This window comes from Phaenicophaeus curvirostris, chromosome 2 (assembly GCF_032191515.1).
Source record: "Phaenicophaeus curvirostris isolate KB17595 chromosome 2, BPBGC_Pcur_1.0, whole genome shotgun sequence".
Classification (NCBI taxonomy): Eukaryota; Metazoa; Chordata; class Aves; order Cuculiformes; family Cuculidae; genus Phaenicophaeus; species Phaenicophaeus curvirostris.
In genome coordinates this window covers 120,416,629-120,441,122 of record NC_091393.1, presented here as the reverse complement: position 1 = coordinate 120,441,122, position 24,494 = coordinate 120,416,629, and the positions used below count along the sequence as shown (strand labels likewise).

Sequence of the window (24,494 nt, the reverse complement as noted above, 5' to 3'; positions counted from 1 at the left end):
TCTTCTGTGGCTGGAACAAGGTGGGTGCAGCACCCTCAGAGCAACCCCAGCACCACAACAACAGCCCTGTTCCTGTGGAGAAAAGGATCTATCTGCAAGAGGAGGGAATCATAGAATCACCAGGTTGGAAAAGACCCACTGGATCATCAAGTACAACCATTCCCATCAATCACTAAACCATGCCCCTCAGCACCTCGTCCTTCCCTTAAACACCTCCAGGGAAGGGGACTCAACCCCCTCCCTGAGCAGTCTGTTCCAATGCCCAATGACCCTTTCTGTGAAAAATTTTTCCTAATGTCCAGCCTGAACCTCCCCTGGTGGAGCTTGAGGAATATCAAAGCAAGCTGTGTGCTGGCTTGATGTCAGTCACACCTACAGGTGCTGCAGGCACCTGGGTCCCCTGGTCAGAAGAGTTTTATGTGCTACTTTGGAGACCAAACGAGTTCTGGTCTGGAGAGGAGTCTGCAGTTTAACTCTGCCATCTGCAGCTCACCTCTGAAACTGCGAGAGGTTCTTTGCCCCACCAGCAAGCTCTTATCCAGACATGGACAAACAATGTTTTAGTTAAATAAACTTCTCAGCGAAGATCATAGATCATAGAATCACCAGGTTGGAAGAGACCCACCGGATCATCGAGTCCAACCATTCCCATCAATCACTAACCCATGTCCCTCAGCACCTCGTCCACCTGTCCCTTAAACCCCTCCAGGGAAGGTGACTCAACCCCCTCCCTGGGCAGCCTCTGCCACTGCCCAATGACCCTTTCCGTGAAAAATTTTTTCCTAATGTTCAGCCTGAACCTCCCCTGGTGCTAAACAGTGTTTGCATTTTGCAGAGGTGAAAACCGGAGAAACGGGTCTTTAAAACAAATGAATATACTGTAAACTAGATAAAGCCTGTGCCCTAGTAATAAAGTAGTAAAACCACACACCTTAAAAGACAGTTTACAACGAGAGGAGTCTCGGGGCAGTGTTTCTATGTCAGCAGTGCAGGAAGCTCAGAGCCCTATTGTAAGTTCTAAGCCAATCCATCCATACTACAGGGAGGAAAAAGTTTTTTCCCAAAAAGTAGCTGGTAAGTATTTGTTAGGATTCATAAAACCCTGTCATCAAGCAGCTCTCAAACCGCTTGGTAAGAGGAGACTGTGATGACACCCTCAGTGACACCAAACCAGCTCTGCCAATGTATCCCTCTGACCCATAGCAGGATGGATCCCACCATAACCCAGGTACCTGTCACCATCCCCATCCAGACCTCAGCACTTCAGACGAGCAGGCTGAAGGAGAACATAGTGCTCCAGCTGTCTGAGCTCCTGTATTATACACGACATGGCACGTCCCTGGATTAATGAAGTCTCCATCTAATCAGAGCATATCTTGTCAAAAAAAAAAGAAACAACCTGTTCCTGACCTAAAAATCCTGCTGCTGACTTTCTGACAGCAGCTACACTTGAGTCTCAGGCGTTTCCAAGGGCTCTCAAAAGTAAAAGGGTGATTTGGAAATCCTGTCCTCTGTATTTTGTTTGCCCTGTATTGACTTAATGTGGGACTGCAGGAGGACGTCACTCTTCTATGCATCAGTTTTCCTACCTGAGAAAGAGAATCACTTCATCAATGAAGTGCCTTGAAAGCCATGCATATTTTTCTGAAATCCTAATGCCAGTTATTTTTTGTTCATGCTATGTGGGAGGTATATTATTATATCAAAATATCTGAAGGCTCTTGCTTAACACCACAAACAAAATCGCCATCTCAGTAACAGCAGGCGGATCAATAAATAAATGATTTTTTTGGATGTGTGACTCATGAATCCCTTTAATGTAGGTCAGTGGGAATGTGTGCCAATCACCCACCGGCCCAGGAGCATGGAGGGCACATCCTAGGACACTGCCACGATGGCTCAGCATGGATACCACAGTTTCCTGAACCTCTGCAGCTTTGCAAACAGCTCCTGGCTGTTGCCTTCCACCATTTGGCACTTCCAGCTCACCAAAGGAAAGCCATTTGCTCAGCCTGCTGCCCCTTGGACATGACCAGTCAATCTTTAGAAAGCATTAATGAGAATATTTTTTTCCTCAGATTTTTTTTCCACTTAAAATATAAGAGGATGTTTTTTTACAATGAGAAAAATGCCATGGTATAATTTAGGCATAAGAATTTTCATCAAGTGACATGCACAATCAAAAAAAAAAATGGTTGTCTGGTTTTCAATGAAAACGTTAGAATCAGGACACACTCTGACTTCATGAGCTGCTTCTCCTGTACTCCCTTGGAATGGGATTTTAGGCAGTGTGACCCAGGCAGATCTGCTGACCACTACTTGCCCAGAAAACTTCAGTGGTAAAAACACACAGGCAAAAGATGAACACATTTCCATACACTGTCAAAGCCCAACTCATTCAAATGATGAACTAAACTGCTGTAGCACTGCTCAGGCACACGGGTTGCAGTTGCTGGGTTTGTTTAACTAACAGCATTTTGAGTCAAAATATTTAATTACAGTATCAAAACCTATGTTTTTGTAAAACAGGATCCCATTTACTTTCAGGCAAAGGCTTATCTACAGACAGTCCCTCCTTGAAGCTGCCAGACGATGGCTGGACAGCACAGGGCATGGGTTTGTTTATCCACCGAGAAGGACCTTGGACCTTCTCCTTACAGAGAGAACTTCACTGAAGCTGGCAGGAATGTCTCTACTTTAAAAAAAAGCAGCAAACAATTCCTTTGCTGTGGTTCAGACTTCTCCGAATTTTAACCAAAAGAAAAAGCCTTCCACTTGAGATGCCCTGCTTCTTCCCTTTCTTTTCTCTGGCTGTGAATGCAGGCAGTCTCCCTTCTGGTACCAGGTGGATCAGGATGCTGAGGCTTTTGTGGAAGAGCATCAGTACAAAGGCACATCTCATTTTTAGAAAATGAGCCTGAGCCCATCAGGGCTCCAAGTACAAGACTGCAGAGGTTGCGTTCAGGCTGTAAAAAAGGACCAGTAGCTGAGGAATCTCTGGATATCCATTCTCAGCAGGCAAAAAAACAGAGGGCAGTGTGGTGCCACTGCAGCCCACCAGCACTGATGAGCTTTGATGGTAAATGGGGGTCCGACCTTCCTTCCAGCTCCTTTCAGTGAAGGCATCACTGTACTCCCAGCTGTGGCTTAATCCCAGCATGAAACCTCTCCCCACCAGCCAGTGGATCCCACGGGCAGGAGGCAAACCTGGTTCTGGTGAACCGGCCATGCAAAGGGATGCATGGACCATGCCAGGAATTTGGACGGGTTGGTTCTTTCTAAGCTTCATTGTTAGACGTGTTTTAATACATCTGGCAGCACGTCCCTTGCCTTCTGCCACTGCCCTTGGTCTGGGTTTGCAGGCTTTCCTGAGAAGGACTCCACTGCTGCACACCCTGCCCATCCTCAGCAAACAAAGTCTGAGAAGCCCATTCTCCTGGCACCTTCACCATGCCTCATATCCACCAGGCGCAGGAGCTGCTCATCGGCAACCAGACCTGCGAAAGGAAGGGGAATGACAGCACTGGAGATGCCTTATGGGAGGATGGATTGGCTCTGCTGGCCTTGGGCACCCCGCAAAGATCCCAGGGCTCCCCCTCATCCCCACTCTACTGTACCGGGTCTGTTCCGCATCCCTGTGTGTGGAAGAGACCTTGCCTTTCCCCCGGGTTTGTGTGTGAGAGTCAGGCAGGGCGATGGAAAATCATTTACTTGAATTGTGGCAAGCAGCAAACACAGAGCTAGCGTTAACTGGCATTAGCTCAGTTTGCCTTTTCAGCTTTTACTTTTTATATGAAAGGGTGATTGTCTTGTGCTCATAACTTAAAGTGTGAGCAAAGGATTTATCCTACAATACCACTGTGCTTTCTGCTAAAGAGGTAGATAACCGCACGCTCACATTATGCAGTACAACGCGCCTAGGATTCTTCATTTTTTGCTTTCTATATTCTATTAGAAAATGGCGAAGGGTGTGTTTCGTTTTTATTAGCTGAATGTTCAGTATTTGTGTCACAGTCTGTTTAGATGGAAATTGGTATTCAACTGAATGAACAAGACCTGCCTTTTAGAATGATCCTTTTATTAGTTAAATAAAACTACCCTGAATGTGCTGGCTAAATAAGAGAAATTATTTAAATATATGTTGAACCAAAAGCTGATTTGCTAAACAAAAGAGAATTATTTTGCAGCGAGCTGGACTGATAGCTTTGATTTAATGATTCTCCGAGGCTTCAAAGAGGTCTCATTTGCTCACTCTTAGTTTTCTAGTGGCTCAGCTGGAAAAGAATTGGCTTTCTTGCTTTTTTAACCAGCTCAAAACTTTTCAGCTTTAAACAAATTCGTTATTGGGCCAAATGAGTTGAATAAGCAGAAAAGAAGGAAACAATTTCTCTGCACTTGTGAAGGGGAAGATACAGCCAATGGAAGTGAGTTAGGACATCTGCAAACTGTGGTTGCATGAGCCTGGTCAGAGAAGGTCTCCAGCAGGAAGCAGACACGCAATGCTGAATATTTAAATGGTGGGAATACATTTGGCTTTACAACACATTTCAAATTAAGATAATTAATATAAACCTGACCTTTTTTTATTTTTCAGCCCAGAAGGCCAATCTTGTCCTGGGCTGCATCAGAAGAAGCGTGGCCAGCAGGGTGAGGAGAGGATTCTCCCCCTCTACTGCCCTCTCACAAGACACCACCTGGAGTATTGTGCCCAGTTCTGGAATCTCTAAAATAAGAAGGATATGTAACTGTTGGAACAGGTCCAGAGGAGGGCTACGAAGATGACCAGAGGGCTGGAGCACCCCTGCTATGAGGACAAGCTGAGAGAGTTGAGGTCGTTCAGCCTGGAGAAGGCTTTGGGGAGACCTTATAGCAGCCTTCCGGTACCTGAAGTGGGCTAAAGGAAAGCTGTAGAAGGGCTTGTAGTGATAGGATGAAGGGGAATGGCTTTAAATTAGAGGGTGGAAAGTTTTGATTAGGCATTGGGAAGAAATTCTTCACGATGAGGGTAGTGAGGAACTGGCACAGGTTGCCCAGGGAAGTCACGGATGCTCCTCCCTGGAGGTGTTTAAGGCCAGGTTGGATGGAGCCTTGAGCAACCTGATCCTGTGGAAGGTGTCTCTGTCCATGGCAGGGGGGTTGAAAGTGGGTGGGCTTTTAAGATCCCTTCCAACCTGAACCATTCTATGATTCTAAGAATTAGGACAACAGTGAAATTAAGCCCACGCTTCAGCATTTTGCTGGAGAAAGCACTGAACATTTTAGGGAACTGCTGGCTGGGAGCTGGTTTTAGACACATTAATGCTTTTTCCAGTGTTAGCATCAACCTCCCAAACTCTTTCCGAGGCTGTCCTCTCCCTCCTGCTAAAATCTCAGGACAGGGATCATCCTAACGCAAAGCCAGACTGAAACACAGCCATTTGGCTCAGAAGGCAGCAAGAATGAGCTTATAATTTTCCTCTTTCTTCACTCAGATCTGCTTATAGCCTAGCATGTACTGCATTTGCCATTTAACAGTGTCTTTTTATCCCTTCAAACAGCTGCACCATTTTGGCTGCCAGGACTTCTAAATGTACGAATTTCCTCCCAGTTTTATGCTTCAGTGTCTTTCTTGCAGAATGCACCTGACAGCCTCTCCTTGGGCATTTGGCACATCAGTGCTGCACTCCCCAGGCAGCCAATAATGCCTGCCCACCTCTCAGTGACAAAGTCCTAAACATCCATGCCCTGTGCTGATGGCTTCATGGACAGCATTTCTATACCTGGTTCCTCCTGGGAACACCATCGTGCCAAGCTCCAAGCAGCCAAGCAGGAGCTTCTCTACTATTTATTCGCTGTCTCAGAGCTATATTTGATGCACAAAGTCTCTAGGGAGATGAACCAGCTAAAAGACTTGGCTCGCATGAGGGGGTCCCTGTACTCACTGCAAGTTCAGTGTTCGTGCAGCCAACAGAGGTTGGTGCAAACTCAATAAACATCCCTTATTGTGGCATTGCCTTACAGACTCCATCGCTACCCTGAAGAGAAACTGCAGCAACTGGTGCAAGCATTGATTGTTCCCTGCTCCTTTCCTCTGCTGGATGTTCTGTCAATGACCTAGAGAGACTACGGATAACCCACTCCACAGGCTCTGCCTAGTGCTGTGCTTCTCTTCTGGCTCCCCAGCAGCCACCCAAAGGGTTTCTTCCTGGCAGAAGCTTTCTGTTTCAATTTCCTAAAACAATCATAGAATCATCAAGCTGGAAAAGACCCACCAGATCATCGAGTCCAACCATTCCTATCAAATACTAAACCATGCCTGCCCCTCAGTGCCTCTTCCACCCGTCCCTTAAACACCTCCTTATCCCATGTGAAAGCACATGCCATATCTTCTCACTTTCCCCCTTCTGAACAAATCTAAAATGAGAAGAAGACAGTGGATCAGCCCCCACCAGCCATGCACTTCTGTGCCAGGTATGGCCTTTGCGGTCAGACACTCGCATCAGCTGAGCTGCTTTGCAGGATGCTTTTTTTGTTCCCCCTCTTTGTGGTTGCTTTGTTCAGGGCTTCACGGTGCTGGCAGAGTCCTGCCAGGCTCCTGTGCAAATCAGTCACACCACAGTCAAGAAATGCCACAAACAGAGGGTTTTCAGTGGGGTTCAATATAATTGCTAGCATTTATCACTTTAATGGGCTAATGAAAGTGAGATGTAATTAGAAAGGGTGTCAACTAGAACATGGAGTTTGTTTTACAATTATCTATATTGCGGGTAACCACTGGCACAGAACAGAGCCTTTTAAGAAGCTGGGAATATGTGGCATAACCATTCATCACTGGGTAGCTTAAAGTGACCCAAAACCACATTCAGTAATTGCTGCTTTTCTTCCTGAGCGCTTGAAAGCAAACACAAAAAGATCGAGTCCCTCTCAAGGTGGCTTTTCTAACCCATGAAGATGGTTTATATCCACAACTGAGCCCACATAACCATCGCCTCAACATCATTCCCACTTGCAGAGTGATCAGCAGTGGTTTCACTCGGGTGATTTTTGATTGTGTAAGCAAATTCAAATGAATGCAACAATAATAAGAGCTCCCAGCAGAGCCATCACAATAAGTGTCCACATACACAGCCTTCTGTACATCTGTACATACAAAAAAAAAAAAAAAAAGAAATTTAAAAAAAAAGTCACTGAGGATTAAAAGCAGTTAATGAAGTTGCATTTCTTTCCATCTTACCCAAAATTAGCATTGGTACTGAGGGTAAAGTGAGTTTTATGCAGGCTCTTATTTGAGGCAGAATGTCTAAAGGCATGAGGAACATTTCTCCTGGACAAAATGTTGCTGCTACTAGATAGTTACCAGGGATTGTTGCTTGCTGGATATCGTGCAGCAAAGTAATGAAGGCCAATGGCACTGTTATCAGATGGCTTAACACTGAGTGGGAGACGAGAGACTCAGACAGACAGAAGCCTCCTGAGCATAACCAAGGTACAAAGTATGACTCTTGTTAAAAAGCTTATCTTGTTTCTGAATAACAGAGTGCAGTTTTAATTTGTATCATCGCTTCAGGGCTGGTCACATTACTGGAAGAGCAACAAGCCATTTCCTGCACAGAATGGAAGCACAGACTTTGGTGTGTGGCTAGTATCTTGAGCGTACTCTATTCTCAGCAGCTTTCTCCAGCTGTTACAGCTGTAGGATTAATAACCTGTTGTGCCTACACCCTTCTGATATTATCTAAAATGGATTTTAGTTTAGTGCAGAAGACTGACAAGAGATAACATTAAATATTTATGTTTAATATCATGCCTTCCAGAGCATCATCCTAATAGCTATGATCTGAACCCCTTTCTGCATTATGTGATGAGCTACTGTGCCTTTGAAGAGTGCAGTCACGTTAATTTAGCGTGTCTGCCCCGCAATATCCAGTCCCAGCCCAGTTCTCATTTCCTAGCCTAAACAACATGCAAAGAACTTACTAGCATTTCTCAAGTGGACATGCTGACAGAAAGTCAAGTCTATGAGGATCCTTAAAATCCAGGTTGCCACCTGATTCCAGCTTCCCTGTACTTTACGTAGGCACCTGAAGCTACACAGAGGATCCGAAAAAAACGATCTTTTCAGAGAGGCACCCACCTTGCAGGGTTTGGGTGCCTTCATGAAGAAGGGGTAGCAGCTCAGGCACTCACAGTCTTTTGATCAATTGAACACAGTTCTTTAATATTCTCAGAAGAAAGTCTTCCTGCTTACAGTTACACTGCAATAGACACCTGGAATTGTTGTTTGTCACATATTCATTTTTTACATTGACATCCCATATATGAGAATTAGCACAAGTTGCCCCTGCAGCACTGAGAGTCTGCTATAACGTGGAGGCAACACGGTAACAGTGATGGTTCAGAGAAAGTGATGCTGCTAATTACAGAAATTAAACAATAATGATATAATTAATGCAAAAATTATGCATGGCTTATATGCAAGCTACTGGAGTGCAAGAGGTATTAATCACACCTAGATGAAGATCATTCCTGTGGAGATGATATCAAATCCACTTTTATAACTCGATCACAGATAATGGTTGCGGGGAACTGAGGGAACAGTGGCAAGCTTCGTTCAGCAGTAGAAGCAGCTGATGAGAACAGCAAGGAACCACAAAAGGACTTCAGTCTTGATTGGAAAAAGTCAAGCACTGAATGTGAGGAGAATTGACAAAGTCTTTCTATAGCAAGACCCTTCAGCACCATGCTCTAGATCAAGAGCTGATATTATGTCCCACATAGCCAAAGACTGGCTCCAATTTCCAGCACATTTGAATAGACACTTGGCACATCCTCTCCCAAATGCATGGTAAGAAACAAGATGAGAAAAGTGAACTTCCTTTTACTTTTTACAAAGCAACCTTTGGTGAACAGCAGATTTAAAGACTAGCATTAACTCTGTATAACCCTCATCCCACATTTCCAGTTTAGTATAGTCACAAGTATCTAATTTGAGATATGAAGAAAATTAGCAGAAAGTTATACTATGAAATTTTAAGAAGTGTGCATGATATCGCTTAAACTCCAGAAATCAGGTATTCCCAGACAGCTGGAACAAAAAAAAAGGAGTGAAGCTTCAAAGAACTCCATTATGTGTGCTCCATGCCTGCCCCAACTTTGAGCTCACGCTGCAGTTTGGCTTCTAAATTCTGAAAATTCATCTTGTCATATTTTAAGGTATCTCCCATCAGGGATGTTACAAGGACATGTTAAAAATACGGCTGAGAGGGCCTCATAAATTGCAAATCTTGTATATTTTCTTGTTCAAAGCCAATTGTGGCAGCGCATGAACGTAGACAGTCGCATCAGTCAGACAATTGCGCCCAGTAACCCTTTCCCATATTTAGACAAAAAGGTCATCACTGTGGTTGCCATTTGACTGTACAGCAAGAGCAGAACTGCAAAATCCTTGCAAATTGTTCAGTTCTTCTACAGTTTGAGTGTTGTCTGCTCACTGGTCCTACAGCAACGCTCCAGATTTGCAAAACTGGACTGAGAACATGGCCAGCCCCAAGCCTTTCCCACAAACCCAGCTTGAAATGTTACTGCATCAAGTGGTAGTTTACTAGAATTGTATTATTATTTATGCTTCTATATTAAGTACCTTAACAGCGTGATAAATAAGGCCAGACTTTGCTGCGTATTACTATACATTTTACTGATTGGTCTTCCTATAGACAGAGGTCTTGAGGAAAAAGGAAGGACTTGAAGCAATCTCTAAGCTAGAAAATACACAGTCAAGTCACTAGAGAGTCCCGAGAGTCAAAATTAGCACAGGGTGTACAGCTTTGTCCTCCAGTAGCCAAACACAGTTTGGTTTATTTGCCTTTAGCTAAATGTAGAAGGCCTTGAGGCCCAGTAAAGTGGACTTAGTGTTTGAGTTCATGCCGGCACACAATATATTCTTCATTTGGCTTTATGAACACACCTTTTTTGGTGTCTAAGGAGGAGTCCATTTAGACTGTGGAGTCTACTGCTTAATAATAAACACGCTTCTGACAGCGTTAAACGATAGCTTGCTTCCAATAAACCCCATGCTGATCCACGTGCTTGTTAGAGTGGGTAATTCGTCTTCCTGGGCTGTTAAAACTTATAAAGACAACATGAATCAGACTCGATCAGCATGTTCCCTGCTGATTTGCTCATTTTCTCTCCATAACAAAATACTGGCTAGTTTTCTCTCTGCCTTGTAGATCCCATTATTAGCTGATCTTGTTATTCATTGCTCCTAAGGCTTGTGAGGCCTTTTCAAGGCACGTACATGAAGGATTCACATGGTCTACAGCAAAAGGCCACTATTCCATCGTGCCCACACTTCTCCCAGGCTACTTGGTTGTAACCCCTTTGTGTTAATGAGTTGAGAACCTGCAGCCACACTCCAACTCCACAAGAATGAACAGAGTGCTCCAATTTTTTTTTTTACTTTATTTGCTACCAGAAAGAAAAAGAAGGGAAAAAGGAAAAGGATCGTATTGCCCTCAAATCTAACTGTGGCCTCAATATCTCCTGAAGATTCAGCTTTATGGCCTCTTCTTCCAAGTGACAGGGGACAGGACAAGAGGGAATGGCCTCAAGCTCCACCAGGGGAGGTTCAGGCTGGACATTAGGAAAAAAATTTTCATGGAAAGGGTCGTTGGGCAGTGGAACAGGCTGCCCAGGGGGGGGTTGAGTCACCTTCCCCAGAGGTGTTTAAGGCATGGGTGGACGAGGTGCTGAGGGGCATGGTTTAGTGTTTGATAGGAATGGTTGGACTCAATGATCCGGTGGGTCTCTTCCAACCTGGTTATTCTATGATTCTATGATGTGGCTCATAAGAGCCATTTTTGTCACTGTGCTCACTCATACCCCCTAGTCCCATGAGCTGATAAGGGCTGTTTGAGCTGTTTTAAATTAGCTGATAACATGCCAGCAAGCAGGTTGCAGAATGTACCAGGCAGCCAAGTGCCCTAGATAGAACAACCCCCCAGGAACAACTTGCAGCTGCCTGAGTAGACTTGGCTTCTTGCTCCATCAGGGTCTCACAAAGGTAATCGGGGTCCCGTTGGCTCTGCTGAGGTTAGCATCATTCTCCTAGGACCAGGCACGGCACCCCAGGAAGGCGTGGGATACCCAGGGAACACACAGCTCACCACCACAGATGCTCCACAACCCATCACTGTAGTCCTGGGGAGAGAGGGCACAGCCCCATGTTCCAAACACACAGGACATGAGATGCAGGAAAAGCAGAGCTTTTAACTCCTCGTTGCTTCACATTAAAGCAGTTCATGGCTGACATTTCAAATCAGACTGGAGAGTGTGCAGTCCCTTTGCACCACCCACCCACAACTGCTGCTATTGGTATTTGCCACAGGAAGCTGAAGTCAGGTTAAGGACTTGATCTCTTTCTTCTAGTCCATTTACTTCTTATAAAATCCAGTGGGGCACCGTAATTTTCTCTTTCCACTCTGGATGCTTGTGCTCTCAGACAGCTTTTGACAACTACCATTAACTATGATGATACATGGGACCTCTCACTTCCACAGTTGCACACACACAAGCCAACAGAAGATTTGCTCCCTGCCACCAAAGTCAGCAAGCTTCACTGGGAACATCATCTTATCCTCTGCAGAAGGGCCAGTGCCATCCCAGCCAGGGACATCTTCCCAGCTGTCTCAGGAACCGCTCGAGTTGGCACCTATCAGTAAGAGCCCATTTGCTCCTGTCTGGGGGTAACTGCTCAGTGTTCAGGAACCAACATCTTCAGCCCAACCCTGACACTCTTGCCAAAGGGAAAAGGCAAGGCATGACCTATAAAACATTCCCAGCCCAGGCACAACCGCAGCAGGCAGCCTTGTGCCAAGGGAAGGGAATGACGCCAGACAGGAGCTGCACTACAAATCCACCCAGATGCCCAGTACAAAAATAACATCCCAAGTCTCCATACCTCTTAGATTTCCTAAAATTAGATGTTGGCAGACAACAGGAAAACTTATTAAAAAAAAAAACCAAGAGAAATGGGGAAGAGGGGCAGGTAGCATGGGTTCTTTTCCCCCCTTTTAAGCATCCTTTCTGTTTTGCTGTTTTCTGTAGCTGCCAGAATACCTATACAGACAGGCACTCACTGAGGACAAGCCTAGAAAGGACTCAACAGGCCAGAGGGGAAACAGGAGATGCTCAAGACGCCGAATCAATCCAGAGAGAAAAGCAAACCACATGCATGACCTTCCAGGGCTTCACTTACCAACTAGCAGCCCAGGTAGAACCTCATATACCAGCCTGGTGGCTCCTGAAAGGAATGAGAGAAGCTTGGCATCTTATTTACAAAGCAAGTCCCTCAAAGCAAACAGAGCTACACCACTTGCCCTACTGACTCCAGGATTCTCTTTAATATCATTGGGAAATATGATACACCTGTCCTGAATTAGAGTACGTAGGTTTATCTCATTTAAGAGCCAACTCACAGACGGGTAGAGATCAGATCAGCTGTAAGAAATTCCTTTCATCATACAGCTTGCCATTCACTGTAGGGTGAAAATGGCTTGAAAGGTAATCCTGTGCACCCTGAAGGATATGTTCTTCTATCTTAGTTTATACAATCCAAATCAGGTTTTGTTTCAAACATCTCTCTGCAGAAGAAAAACAATTTGAAGATGCAGTATGTGTGATCTTTCAGGCTAAAGATCCATTGCTAATATGCAAATTGTTTGGCAATGCAAAGCTGCAGAAACAGGACAAATAATGCACATTGTCAAAATGTGTTGTGTACAAATCAAGGTTTCATTTCCAAGGCATTGAATGATTCATTAACAGAAGCAAAAGTATGTAGTGACCAGATGAGAAATTTTAACTTCTGCAGCGTTCTGGGGCTGGTATTTCAAGTCACTTGATCAGTTGTCACTCAAAAGAAAAAACCCTGCAGGGTGCGGACCCGACATCCACCCAGGCTCCCTGACAGCTGTCTGAACATGAGCCAGCAGTGGCCCAGGTGGCCAAGAAGGCCAATGGCATCTTGGCTTGGATCAGAAACAGCGTGACCAGCAGCTCCAGGGAGGTTATTCTCCCTCTGTACTCGGCACTGGTGAGACCGCTCCTCGAATCCTGTGTTCAGTTCTGGGCCCCTCACCACAAGAAGGATGTTGAGGCTCTGGAGCGAGTCCAGAGAAGAGCAACAAAGCTGGTGAGGGGGCTGGAGAACAGGCCTTATGAGGAATGGCTGAGAGAGCTGGGGGTGTTTAGCCTGGAGAAGAGGAGGCTGAGGGGAGACCTCATTGCTCTCTACAACTACCTGAAAGGAGGTTGTGGAGAGGAGGGAGCTGGGCTCTTCTCCCAAGTGTCAGGGGACAGGACAAGAGAGAATGGCCTCAAGCTCCACCAGGGGAGGTTTAGGCTGGACCTCAGAAAAAAATTTTTCCCAGAAAGGGTCATTGGGCACTGGAACAGGCTGCCCAGGGAAGTGGTTGGATCACCTTCCCTGAGGGTATTTAAAAGATGGGTGGATGAGGTGCTGAGGGACATGGTTTAGTGATTGATTGGAATGATGGACTTGATCCTGGAGGTCTTTTCCAACCTAGTGATTCTGTGAAGGTCACTACCCTTCTTTGTGGAACAGGTCCATTCCATTTTAATACTTCCCTTTGTTTCCTGTCCAAAGTAGTGGCATGGAAACAACACCACCACGAAATGACAACTTTCTTCAGCCCTCTCATAACAGCAGCTCTAGGGGCCTGCACTAAGAGAGCTTGATTCAGTTAGAAATCACTGCAGCGCATGAAAAGCACTTACCCTGTGACCTTTTGTAAATAAAGAGTTATACTGGCTCTGCCTCTAAAGCCAGAGAGATTTAAACAGATATCTTCCTCCCAGCACTGAGGGAGGAGAAGCTGAGACGGTAAAATCCTGAAAGCCAGCAATTTTCTCAAGAAGTGATGCTGAGAGCACTTGAAGGCTCAAAGCTTGTGGTATCTAAGTTAGAGGTTGCAGTGCAGGGAACAAAGAGCAGGATTTTCTTTAAACCCTAGCATCTTTAGAGGCACAAACTGTATTTTTTTCAAGTCATATTGATGGTCCTGCAGAAGTTCTCTTTGCAAGTTGTTCCTGCACAGAAGTACTGTGTGTGCAGCTCTGGGTGATTCACTGCCTGCTCCCTTCTTCTGTGCTGAGATCCGCTCTGAAGGACAGGCTAGAAAGAACCCTCCAGTCTTCTCCAGTGTCTAAGACCCATTCTGAGGCCTCCTGCCCTTTTCTTCTTTGGCACTCACCTCACTCCCACATGGCGATAACAGCTCACGTGACCACTGGTTAATTGTTGATCTCCAAAACCTGGAGAAATTATATCTGCCAAGTCTGCCTGTGCTGAAAGACTTCGGGAGAGAGCTACTCTGACCTAAGGCTCCCTGCTTACAGGTGTCACTGGGGGGATCCCAAAGCTTTCCTCAGTACTTCACATCTTGGGCTACAGGATATTTGGGAAGAAAAACCAGGGAACAACTCCTTTTCAGAGTAGTCTCTAGTTCCAAGTGCTGCCTCTGTTCCTTCAGCAGCAGCACTTCATGGGGATCCCCTCTTCTGTAGTCAGGAAGTGGGAAACACAAATATGACACAATTAACTTCAATTACCAAAAATATTACTTTTATGGAAGTGAAGTGAAAATTTGACTTATTCCAGATGTGAAGCAGTGAGAGACTCAGTGGGATTATAGGGGAGTTTTCAGTGACCAAGTCTCACTTGTGGCCTCCAGAGAGAACTAATCATGTTACTGCCTTTCCTCCCAGCTTCACAGCAATTCATATCCTTTAATGCCTCCCACTGATTCCTCTGTTTGCTTGGGTTTTGGAGATTTGACAGCCCCTGAGTGCAGCTGGCACTGAGCAGGGCTGCCCCATTACTTGCTGGTTAGGTTCTGGCTGCAGCTGTAAATTACTGCCCTGCCTCTGTACACACGACACAGATGTGGATCAGACAGGAATTCAAACGTGCAACAAGGCTCCACCCAGCCCCTGTGAAAGATAAACTCATCCACAGCTGTGAAAGTGCAAAGATAATCCAGTGTTTTCCACTTGATCCCAGACGATGTTCCTCAGTCTTAGCACATCCCTCCTTGAGCACTGGCTTGACTCCACAAAAGCTATTGAGATGCTTATTTTGCTAGGTTCAAGTTTCCTTTTGGCCTCTAAGGCTCTTCTACCTGTATTTCCAGAGAAAATAATAAGTGCTGTGCACAATGAACTTGTGTAGGGCCCATCATAGGAGCCCTGGTATCCCCCTAAAACATTTTAGGTTTCAGCTTTTTCATCCCTTCTCTCTGAATACATGACCACCAACAGGCCAATACCAGCTGCATGCCTTGCAGACAACATCTGTTGTTCAACCTGGAGCAAGATGTCCTTACTTTTTATTTGAATGATTCTTCTCCTGAACCATAATACACAAGGGCTCCCAGTGGGTTTGTATTTCAGCTCCATGGGGTTTATCCTGGCTGCACATAGAAATGTCTCCATGCTCACCCCCACTGTGTGAGCCTTCCAGCTGGTCAAGACTTCACCATGTCCCAGTGCTGACCATGACTGTGCTCGCACAAGGGTTGATGACAAGCTCTTTGTTGCTCTTGTTCACGTCCCCAGCCATAACAGTGTTCAAACAAAAGCATGAATCTATGTTCAATGTGTGACCCAACCCTATCCCATCACTGAGGAGAGAGAGAGATACAAGAGGAGAAATGGGTGAACAAGCTTTCCCCTCGTCATGCTTTTGCTGTATTGGTCCAACATCAAGAGGACAGTCACCATGAAGCCTTTGTGGCCTGGTGCTGGGACACACAGGTTCCTCTATCCCGCACCCAGCAAAGCACATGCCTGAGTGTTTCTCTCATTTAAGCTCAGCATCTCTCTGGCTTCAGGAAGATAATATATTACTAACAGCTTCTCCCCAGGGCACTGGTTCAAATGCCAGCTCAATGATTAACTGCAGGGAACCGTTAGCATCTACTGGCTGACTGGCAGCCCGTGTGAACTAAATTGCCAGTTTGGGTTTGCCTTCCACAGATAAGTATCCAGATGAGCATCTGCATTAACAAACATCCTTATCAACACAGCCAGTTCAGAGGCAAAGGGCTGTACAGCCCAGAACAAGTATCCCAGACAGGCTGCACTTGAAGTCAGAGCACATAGGTGGTTTGACACACAGTGGTACTGTGCCAAGAGAAAGGGAACTGCAGAGAAAATGTGGATCGAGGAAAGGGCTCACTAGCTTGTTGTCACCTTCTCTGCAAGGCGAGAGCAGGAGATAGAAACCAGGAAAGAGGGTGTGCATGGACAAGCAGAGCTGCTGCTGGCAGACTTGGTGGTTGTACATGTACATCCATTCCTAAAGAGAGAAAGAACAAGGAAGGAGAGAAGAGATCAGAGTTGATTTTTGGTGTTCTTTTACCTGGAAAGCAAACACTTTGGCTTGGATCTTGCCCCCTTGGAAATCAAGCGCAAACCTCACTGACTTCAGAAGACAGCAGGACAGGTCACCAGGATGTTTCAAGACTGCCTCAAACCACAGCCATCACTAGGCCTTCCCTTGCAGGGGAGATATCAAGATCTACTGCCTGGTAAATTGTCCTTTTAATTAAACCTCATCACCAGCCAGCTCTTCCCTGTATGTGGAGGGACCTGCTTTAAAAAGAACAAAATACTTCCAAAAGTCGTGAATAGGATTTGGCTTGTACAAATTCCAGGTGTGATGTTTCCCCCATGGCACAGCTATATGCACTTGGTCCACAGTCAGGAGATACCACCCTTGCCTTTGGGTGCTCCTCTTGCTTATTTGATTTTGGAAGAGGATATTAAACAGCAGTTAGGTAGCGACATCTAGAGGACAGATGAAATCCTCTGCTCACTCAATCTATCGGTGACACCAGGAGTTTTGGGACATGGGATAGGGGCCTTTAAGTTTATTTTCATCAGAGAAGTGGGCATGGGAATCATGGAAGGTCCTATTCTTAGTACTCTGACACAGGGATAGGAACAGTGAAGGCACCCTGAGCACCTTGCCCTCCTTGGTTCATCAGATTCTTTTTCCGTCTGTCTGTGTCTGTGATTTTCAGGAATGTCACACTTAGGGCATCCCCAGGGTTCTCTAGAGCTGTGATGCCCAGCTGTGGGAAGGACCAAACCCAGAGTCTGTCTGTTTTCCCCTCTGTCTCCATCCCCCCAAGACACTTGTGTATGGTGCCTGTCGAGCTGTGGGGATAAAAAAGGGTTTTCCAGGGCTTGACACTCAAACAGGACAGCCCGTGTCCAGGTACATTAAGCTCCTTGCACTTTCAGGCCAGCAGCATTGTCAAAGCCCACGTGCAATTCCACTACCCATGAATCAACGGAAATTACCTTTCTGAGACATTCCATCTAACAGATACTCTTAGCTGATCTTCCTTCCCATCCAGGTAGCATTTGGGTGGCTATATGAGCTTCTGAAGATGTTAATCCGTTACTGTGTTCCAAGATCACCATTCAGCTGTTGTCCAAAACGTCAGGAACATGCCAGAGTTGGTTGGAGGTGTGAGCTCAAGGCTGCCTTGTTAGGTGAGCCCCACACTTGCGTTGTTCTCATGGATTTTGGGGTCAATGTCCTCCTCTGTGTGCAGAATTGTGGGACATTTCTTCCTGCTAAATGCTTGACTCTGGAACAGCAGCCTGGACCTGCTATGGGAGGGTGCCCCCCTGGTATGGGTACAGCTGCAGAGATTACCTTTCTTTTCTTCTCTACTCTTTCCTTGCCTTTCTTATCACTCCATTATCTCTTTTCATTGTGCCCCTTTTGCATCTTTTAGAATTCACCTTTAAAGATACCTTAAAAGATTTCAACTTCTTTTATATGAACTCATATAAAGTCGTTCCCGTAGCTTCAACAAATCACATTTTTCCTCCAGCTCTCCATCCCTTATGTCCATCTCACTAAGAAATGCATGGGGGACTAGAAAGGTAGTAAGTAGGGGGTTAAAGATACACTTAGCTAGTCCTGATAGCTGGGTTTCAATTCTGCATAGCCAAGTGTTTCAACGGAATCAACAGAAAGATCCTGGCATAGGGGAGCAAGTCCACTGGAAGTCACCAAGGTGGTAGTGGACTTGGATACTTGAGATGTGAGGAGAGCTGGAAAAAAAATGAATTTATTCAACCTGAGGAAGAATACAGAAAGGGCTCTTATGCCTACATTCAACCACCTAACAACAGGGTAGAGAGTAGGTGGATATAGACTTTTCTCAAAGTGCACAGTGATAAGATGAGAGGCAAAACCTACAAACTGCAACAACAAAACCTGTTGCCACGGGGTGCCAGGCTCGCAAGGACCAGTGCTGTGATGGGTAACGGGCTCTGCTACGGATTAGGAGACTTCAGGCTGAGCTTTTTGTAGAATTCCTCATGGTGTCTCAGATGCACAAGCCCTTGCAGTGGGGAGAAGCAGTGCCCAGACCACAGTGCCACGGCTGAGGTGTCCACTAATCCTGTCTCCTTTGTAGACATGAGAGAAGGGAAGGCTGAAGCTCTCATAGAATCATAGAATAACCAGGTTGGAAGAGACCCACTGGATCATCGAGTCCAACCTCTCCACGTACTCCCCAACACTGCTGCCGCCGCACGGAAAGACCTCTCTGCCACGGCTCATTTAGCGCCTTTCTCCAGGACTGCAGGGTGTAGAGTGGGAGCGAAAAAAGAGATAAGTGACAGATGCCCACGTCCCTGTTGCCAGGGGCTGCGGTGTCTCCTGACCCCGGTGTGATTCGAACACACAGCCTTCTGATCTGGAGTCAGACGCGCTACCATTGCGCCACGAGGTCAAGGCTGGAGAGTGCTCTCCCCCAGTGTCCTCCTGGACTTTATGGCCATGGGACATCCTGGGAGCAAAGAGATTTTTCAGGCATTTCCCAGAGGGTCAGGAGAGATAGGTGTCCAACACCTACATGGGGAGAGGAACCCCAGTTACCTAGCAGATACACAGCACCCACCTCAAGCCCTGTGGTAGGAGGGACCCTCATGTCCTTTGCACGACTTAGCCGGGGTCACCTTTCTCCCCGCAGGAGGACAGAGTGTGCTTTGAGTATAGCTGCTCCCACATGTCCTGGATCCACGCAGTTCACTCTGCACCCCTGCCTCACCCCTCCTTGGGCTTTATCCCTCCATCCTGGTCGCCATTCTATGGGCAGGACTTGGCTTCCTTCTCCTCAAGGGGTGGCCCTGTCCCCCCCACTTCCCATAGCCGTTCTCTTGGGGTGCCCCACACACCCCCTAAAGAGAGAGAACATCCCCACCACCCAAGCCGGGACTGACGCCAGGAAAATCAGTCATTCCATGCTGGCCTCGTGGCGCAATGGTAGCGCGTCTGACTCCAGATCAGAAGGTTGTGTGTTCAAATCACACCGGGGTCACCCGTGGGGCACCCCCAGCCGCTCTCTATATTGCCCCAGCTTTTCTGGGCAGCTGGTCTGCGCGAGGGACACAGCTCTGCAACTGGTGGTCACATCAGGTGTAAGGGGGCACCTCAGGGAAGGGCTGGAGGGGAAACATGATTCCAGGAGGTATGGATTCAGCCACGTGGCCTGCGTCCACTCGCAAGGTCATGATCAGCCAAGGTGTCACCTGCGGCACTTTCCTTTAGGATGAAGCGGAAGGAAATCAACATGACAAGTTTTGCAAGGCTCTTAAGAAGCAAAGCCAGGGGAGCTCCATTCCAGTCACACTCACCTAGGAGACCATATGGAAACTATGGGAAAAATACTCCTGAAAGCCAGGCCCAAATAAAGAAGGAGGTGGTGATGAGTGGAAACACTGATCATGGAGTCACCAAAAACAGACCACGCTTGGCCAGTATGATAGTCTTCTTGGAAGAAATTACTTCCTCAGTGCTCAAGATGATGCCAAGGAACATCTGATAGCATGACTACAAGGTGATTTCTGATGACGTCTCTCAGACCTATCACTAGAGCAGGACACACAGGCACAGCACCTGAGCTCAATCACAAGCCGACAGGCTTGGATTGGGGGCCCAAGGGGGTTGTGGTCAGTGGTAAGAGGTACACTTGGCATTCTTCACCACTTGAAGATGCAGTGAACGTTCTTCAGTGTCTTTGGGACGGGCACAGGGGATGATCTTACTGAACAAAGAACATATGGAGCTTGGCAGGGCCATGGAGATGACCAGAAGATGGGCCAGTGGCGCAATGGATAACGCGCCTGACTACGGATCAGGAGATTGTAGGTTCGACTCCTGCCTGGCTCAACACTTTTAGCCTGCTGGCAGCTGCTCCTGCGCCCGCCACGCTCCCCTTCCTTCTCCTGCCCATCAGCCGTCCTCCCAGGCCTCCTGCGCTGCAGGACTGATGGGGACTGACCACTCTCCTCTACTTGCTGGGGACATCCCTCAATTCCTACTGCTTACTCAACTTCCACACTGAGAATAATGCACCCAGGTTTGGGGCCCACGCTCTGAGGACAGTCACCCACTGCAACAAGTCTCAGCGGAGGGCCACCAAAACCACCTGGTGTTGGAGCACTCGCTGCATGAGGAGAAGCCCTGGGCTTCAGCAATACCCTGGGAGAGCCTGTTTGAGATTTCACCACAGTCAAGATAAACAAAAGCCTCTTTCCCAGGCAGCTGGGCAGTTCAGGTAGAACTTTTATAAATCTATGATGGCCGTTTGCAACTACTTCTGTGTCCTTCATGTGTCCATTTTGCTCAAGGGATTCCTGACTTGAAAATCTTCCAGCATGAATGTAGATTTGTCTCAAAGTGCACAGTAATAAGATGGGAGGCAAAACCTGCAAACTGCAACAACAAAACCTGTTGCCATGGGGTGCCAGGCTCGCAAGCACCAGTGCTGTAATGGATAATGGGCCCTGCTATGGATTAGGAGACTTCAGGCTGAGCTTTCTGTAGAATTACTCAATTGTTTCACAGATGCACTTCCCGTTATGGCAGGGGATCAGGAGCAGGAGAAGCAGTATCCAGACCACGGTGCCACGGCCGAGGTGTCCGCTAATCCTGTCTCCTTCGTAGACATGAGAGAAGGGAAGGCTGAAGCTTTCCACATACTCCCGCAACACTGCTGCCGCAAGGAATGACCTCTCTGCCACGGCTCATTTAGTGCCTTTCTCCAGGACTGCAGGGTGTAGAGTGGAAGCAAAAAAAGAGTTAAGTGACCCATGCCTCCTGACCCCGGTGTGATTCGAACACACAGCCTTCTGATCTGGAGTCAGACGCGCTACCATTGCGCCACGAGGTCAAGGCTAGAAGCTGCTTTCCCCCAATGTCCTCCTGGACTTTATGGCCATGGGACAGCCTTGGGGCAAAGAGATTATTCAGGCGTCTGTCAAAGGACTGGGGACGTCTTTGACAGATGCCTCCCTAAGCCTGCAAGGAGGGCTTTCATCTACATACTTGAGAGGAAGGAGGCCAAAACATCAGCATTGCCCAGAGCAGCCTTGCAGGACCCCTCCGACAAAAAGCAGCCTCCTCAGCACGTGGTCTCCAGAGGGGCAGGAGAGACAAGGACCCTACTTTCAGAAGCAGACATTCAGATCAGTGCCTTGCCTGCCTAAACTCCAAATAGTTCCAAGGATATAGAGCCCTTAACCTCTCTGGAACCCTCACTCATTCATTTACCATCCTTATGCTGAATTGTTTTGCCAGTCAGAGCCTCCCGTCAAAGGGCGGCCGACATGGAGAAAGAGTCCGCTGTCACCAGCAGTTAGCGGGCAGGAAAAGGGCGAGCCAGGCAGGAGTCGAACCTACAATCTCCTGATCCGTAGTCAGGCGCGTTATCCATTGCGCCACTGGCCCTCAACCTCCTGGGGACGTGGGGGGTTTCCATCACGGGATGGGCTTTGAGGAGGAGCAGAGAGGGATGTGTGAGGATTTAGTTAAGTATAGAATAAACAAGATTTTACAAGATCCCTAGAAAGCAGGAGACCTAATTCCCTGCTCAGAGCGCAGAAATCTTTGACATTAGGTTGGTTTTGCCTGTCTTGACGAGCATCTCAGAGGTACTGTAAGGTTGCTGTCAGGTCCTTCATAAAACCTGCTCTTCCCAGGCCAGATAAACCCACTTCCCAGGGCTTCTCCTCATGCAGCGAGTGCTCCAACACCAGGTGGTTTTGGTGGCCCTCCGCTGGGACTTGTTGCAGTGGGTGACTGTCCTCAGAGCGTGACTCCCAAATCTGGGTGCATTATTCCCAGTGTGGAAGTTGAGTAAGCAGTAGGAATTGAGGGATGTCCCCAGCGAGTAGAGGAGAGTGGTCAGACCCCGTCAGTCCTGCAGCGCAGGGGGCCTGGGAGGACGGCTGATGGGCAGGAGAAGGAAGGGGAGCGTGGCGGGCGCAGGAGGAGCTGCCAGCAGGCTAAAAGTGTTGAGCCAGGCAGGAGTCGAACCTACAATCTCCTGATCCGTAGTCAGGCGCGTTATCCATTGCGCCACTGGCCCATCTTCTGGTCATCTCCATGGCCCTGCCAAGCTCCATATGTTCTTTGTTCAGTAAGATCATCCCCTGTGCCCGTCACAAAGACACTAAAGAACGTTCAGTGCGTCTTCAAGCGGTGAAGAATGCCAAGTGTACCTCTTACCACTGACCACAATCCCCTTGGGCCCCCAATCCAAGCCTGTCGGCTTGTGATTGAGCTCAGGTGCCGTGCCTGTGTGTCCTGCTCTAGTGATAGGTCTGGGAGACGTCATCAGAAATCAAATCGTAGTCATGCTATCAGATGTTCCTTGGCATCATCTTGAGCACTGAGGAAGTAATTTCTTCCAAGAAGACTATCATACTGGCCAAGCGTGGTCTGGTTTTGGTGACTCCATGATCAGTGTTTCCACTCACCACCACCTCCTTCTTTATTTGGGCCTGGCTTTCAGGAGTATTTTTCCCATAGTTTCCATATGGTCTCCTGGATGAGTCTTACCAGATCCTCCTTCTTACATTTATTGAGAGAACTTCTCATAGAATCATGGAATCACCAGGTTGGAAAAGACCCATTGGACCATCAAGTCCAACCATGGTGTTGAGTAGAAACTTGTCTCTGTTTCTGTAATCCTACACTGAATAATTGTCATGGAAATCCTCCAGACTGGCTGTACTACCCTACGTTACACTTCTACACAAATACTGCAGTGGAGAAATCCAGGTCCCCCATGAGCGACTGAGCAGCTGTTCCTTGGGTGTCCCCATAGAGGGCCTGCAGAGCCCTGTCCATCATTCAGACCAGCGGCCCAGAAAAGCAGCAGCAATATGGTGGGTGAGGCCCCAGGCGTGACCCCGGTGTGATTTGAACACACAACCTTCTGATCTGGAGTCAGACGCGCTCCCCTTGCGCCACGAGGTCAGGGTGGGAGGACGCAGCTCCCTGGGATGGACGCCGGCCTGGGCAGGGGGGTGTCCTCCCCTCAGGGGGCCCAGGAACCCCTCAGCTGCAGCTGTTGGGGGGAAGAGAGACCAAGGGCTGGCTGCAGAATGGAATCCAGGCTGGAGGAGGAATGTGCAGGCTGGGATGGGGTGATCTTATGAGGAACGGCTGAGAGAGCTGGGGGTGTTCAGCCTGGAGAAGAGGAGGCTGAGGGGAGACCTCATTGCTCTCTACAACTACCTGAAAGGAGGTTGTGGAGAGGAGGGAGCTGGCCTCTTCTTCCAAGTGACAGGGGACAGGACAAGAGGGAATGGCCTCAAGCTACACCAGGGGAGGTTTAGTCTCGACATTAGGAAAAAATTTTTCATGGAAAGGGTCATTGGGGACTGGCAGAGGCTGCCCAGGGAGGTGGTTGAGTCACCTTCCCTGGAGGTGTTTAAGGCACGGGTGGACAAGGCACTGAGGGGCATGGTTTAGTGATTGATGGGAATGGTTGGACTCAATGATCCAGTGGGTCTCTTCCAACCTGGTGATTCTATGTTTCTATGATCTCAGGTCAATGGACACAGGAGTGAGGCTCAGGGATGCTGGGAAGAGTGATGGCCCAGGGCAGATCCCAGTGAAAGAACAAGGACCCTTCCTGCATCACAGCCTGAGGGGCTCTGGATAAGAACCCAGAAATGGTGCTGGACAGTTTTAAGTGCAGACTACTCATGAGCTTAACCCAGTCAAAAACTGATGCTGCAGTTCCTGATGTCCCACCCCAGACAAACCCCTTTGTTTGCTGAGCATTGCGGCTAGACCTTCTGCAAGGAAGGCAAGATCATAGAATCATAGAATCACCGGGTTGGAAAAGACGCACCAGATCATCAAGTCCAACCTTTCCTATCAAAGATGTCCCACCAGTGCAGACAAAGGTCCACCAACAGTGCAGGCAAGGTTCACTGCCAGCTCTGGCTGCCCAGTCCTTTCCTCATGGGTGGTTGGTGCAAGGTTGTCATAGACAAAGATGTCAGAGAGAGAGATATGAAACTTCCCTTCTTCATCTCCAACTTCATGCCCTCCCCAGCATGCTGGAGGAAGTCTTCTGGGTCCTAGGCTGGCTGGGGCAGGCTCATGGGGA

At 47.5% G+C, this 24,494-nt stretch overlaps 7 non-coding genes across 7 annotated transcripts; 2 read left to right on the top strand and 5 right to left on the bottom strand.

Moving 5' to 3' along the window:
• Positions 1–18,746: 18,746 nt before the first annotated feature.
• TRNAW-CCA (transfer RNA tryptophan (anticodon CCA)) lies at positions 18,747–18,818 on the bottom strand. The gene has a single exon. It is a non-coding gene; the product is annotated as a tRNA-Trp (tRNA).
• Positions 18,819–19,334: 516 nt separating this feature from the next.
• Positions 19,335–19,406, top strand: TRNAW-CCA (transfer RNA tryptophan (anticodon CCA)). Its single transcript has one exon. It is a non-coding gene; the product is annotated as a tRNA-Trp (tRNA).
• A 778-nt stretch (positions 19,407–20,184) lies between these two features.
• TRNAR-ACG (transfer RNA arginine (anticodon ACG)) lies at positions 20,185–20,257 on the top strand. Its single transcript has one exon. It is a non-coding gene; the product is annotated as a tRNA-Arg (tRNA).
• A 931-nt stretch (positions 20,258–21,188) lies between these two features.
• TRNAW-CCA (transfer RNA tryptophan (anticodon CCA)) lies at positions 21,189–21,260 on the bottom strand. Its single transcript has one exon. It is a non-coding gene; the product is annotated as a tRNA-Trp (tRNA).
• Positions 21,261–21,744: 484 nt separating this feature from the next.
• On the bottom strand, positions 21,745–21,817 carry TRNAR-ACG (transfer RNA arginine (anticodon ACG)). Its single transcript has one exon. It is a non-coding gene; the product is annotated as a tRNA-Arg (tRNA).
• A 567-nt stretch (positions 21,818–22,384) lies between these two features.
• On the bottom strand, positions 22,385–22,457 carry TRNAR-ACG (transfer RNA arginine (anticodon ACG)). Its single transcript has one exon. It is a non-coding gene; the product is annotated as a tRNA-Arg (tRNA).
• An 821-nt stretch (positions 22,458–23,278) lies between these two features.
• On the bottom strand, positions 23,279–23,350 carry TRNAW-CCA (transfer RNA tryptophan (anticodon CCA)). Its single transcript has one exon. It is a non-coding gene; the product is annotated as a tRNA-Trp (tRNA).
• Positions 23,351–24,494: the final 1,144 nt, after the last annotated feature.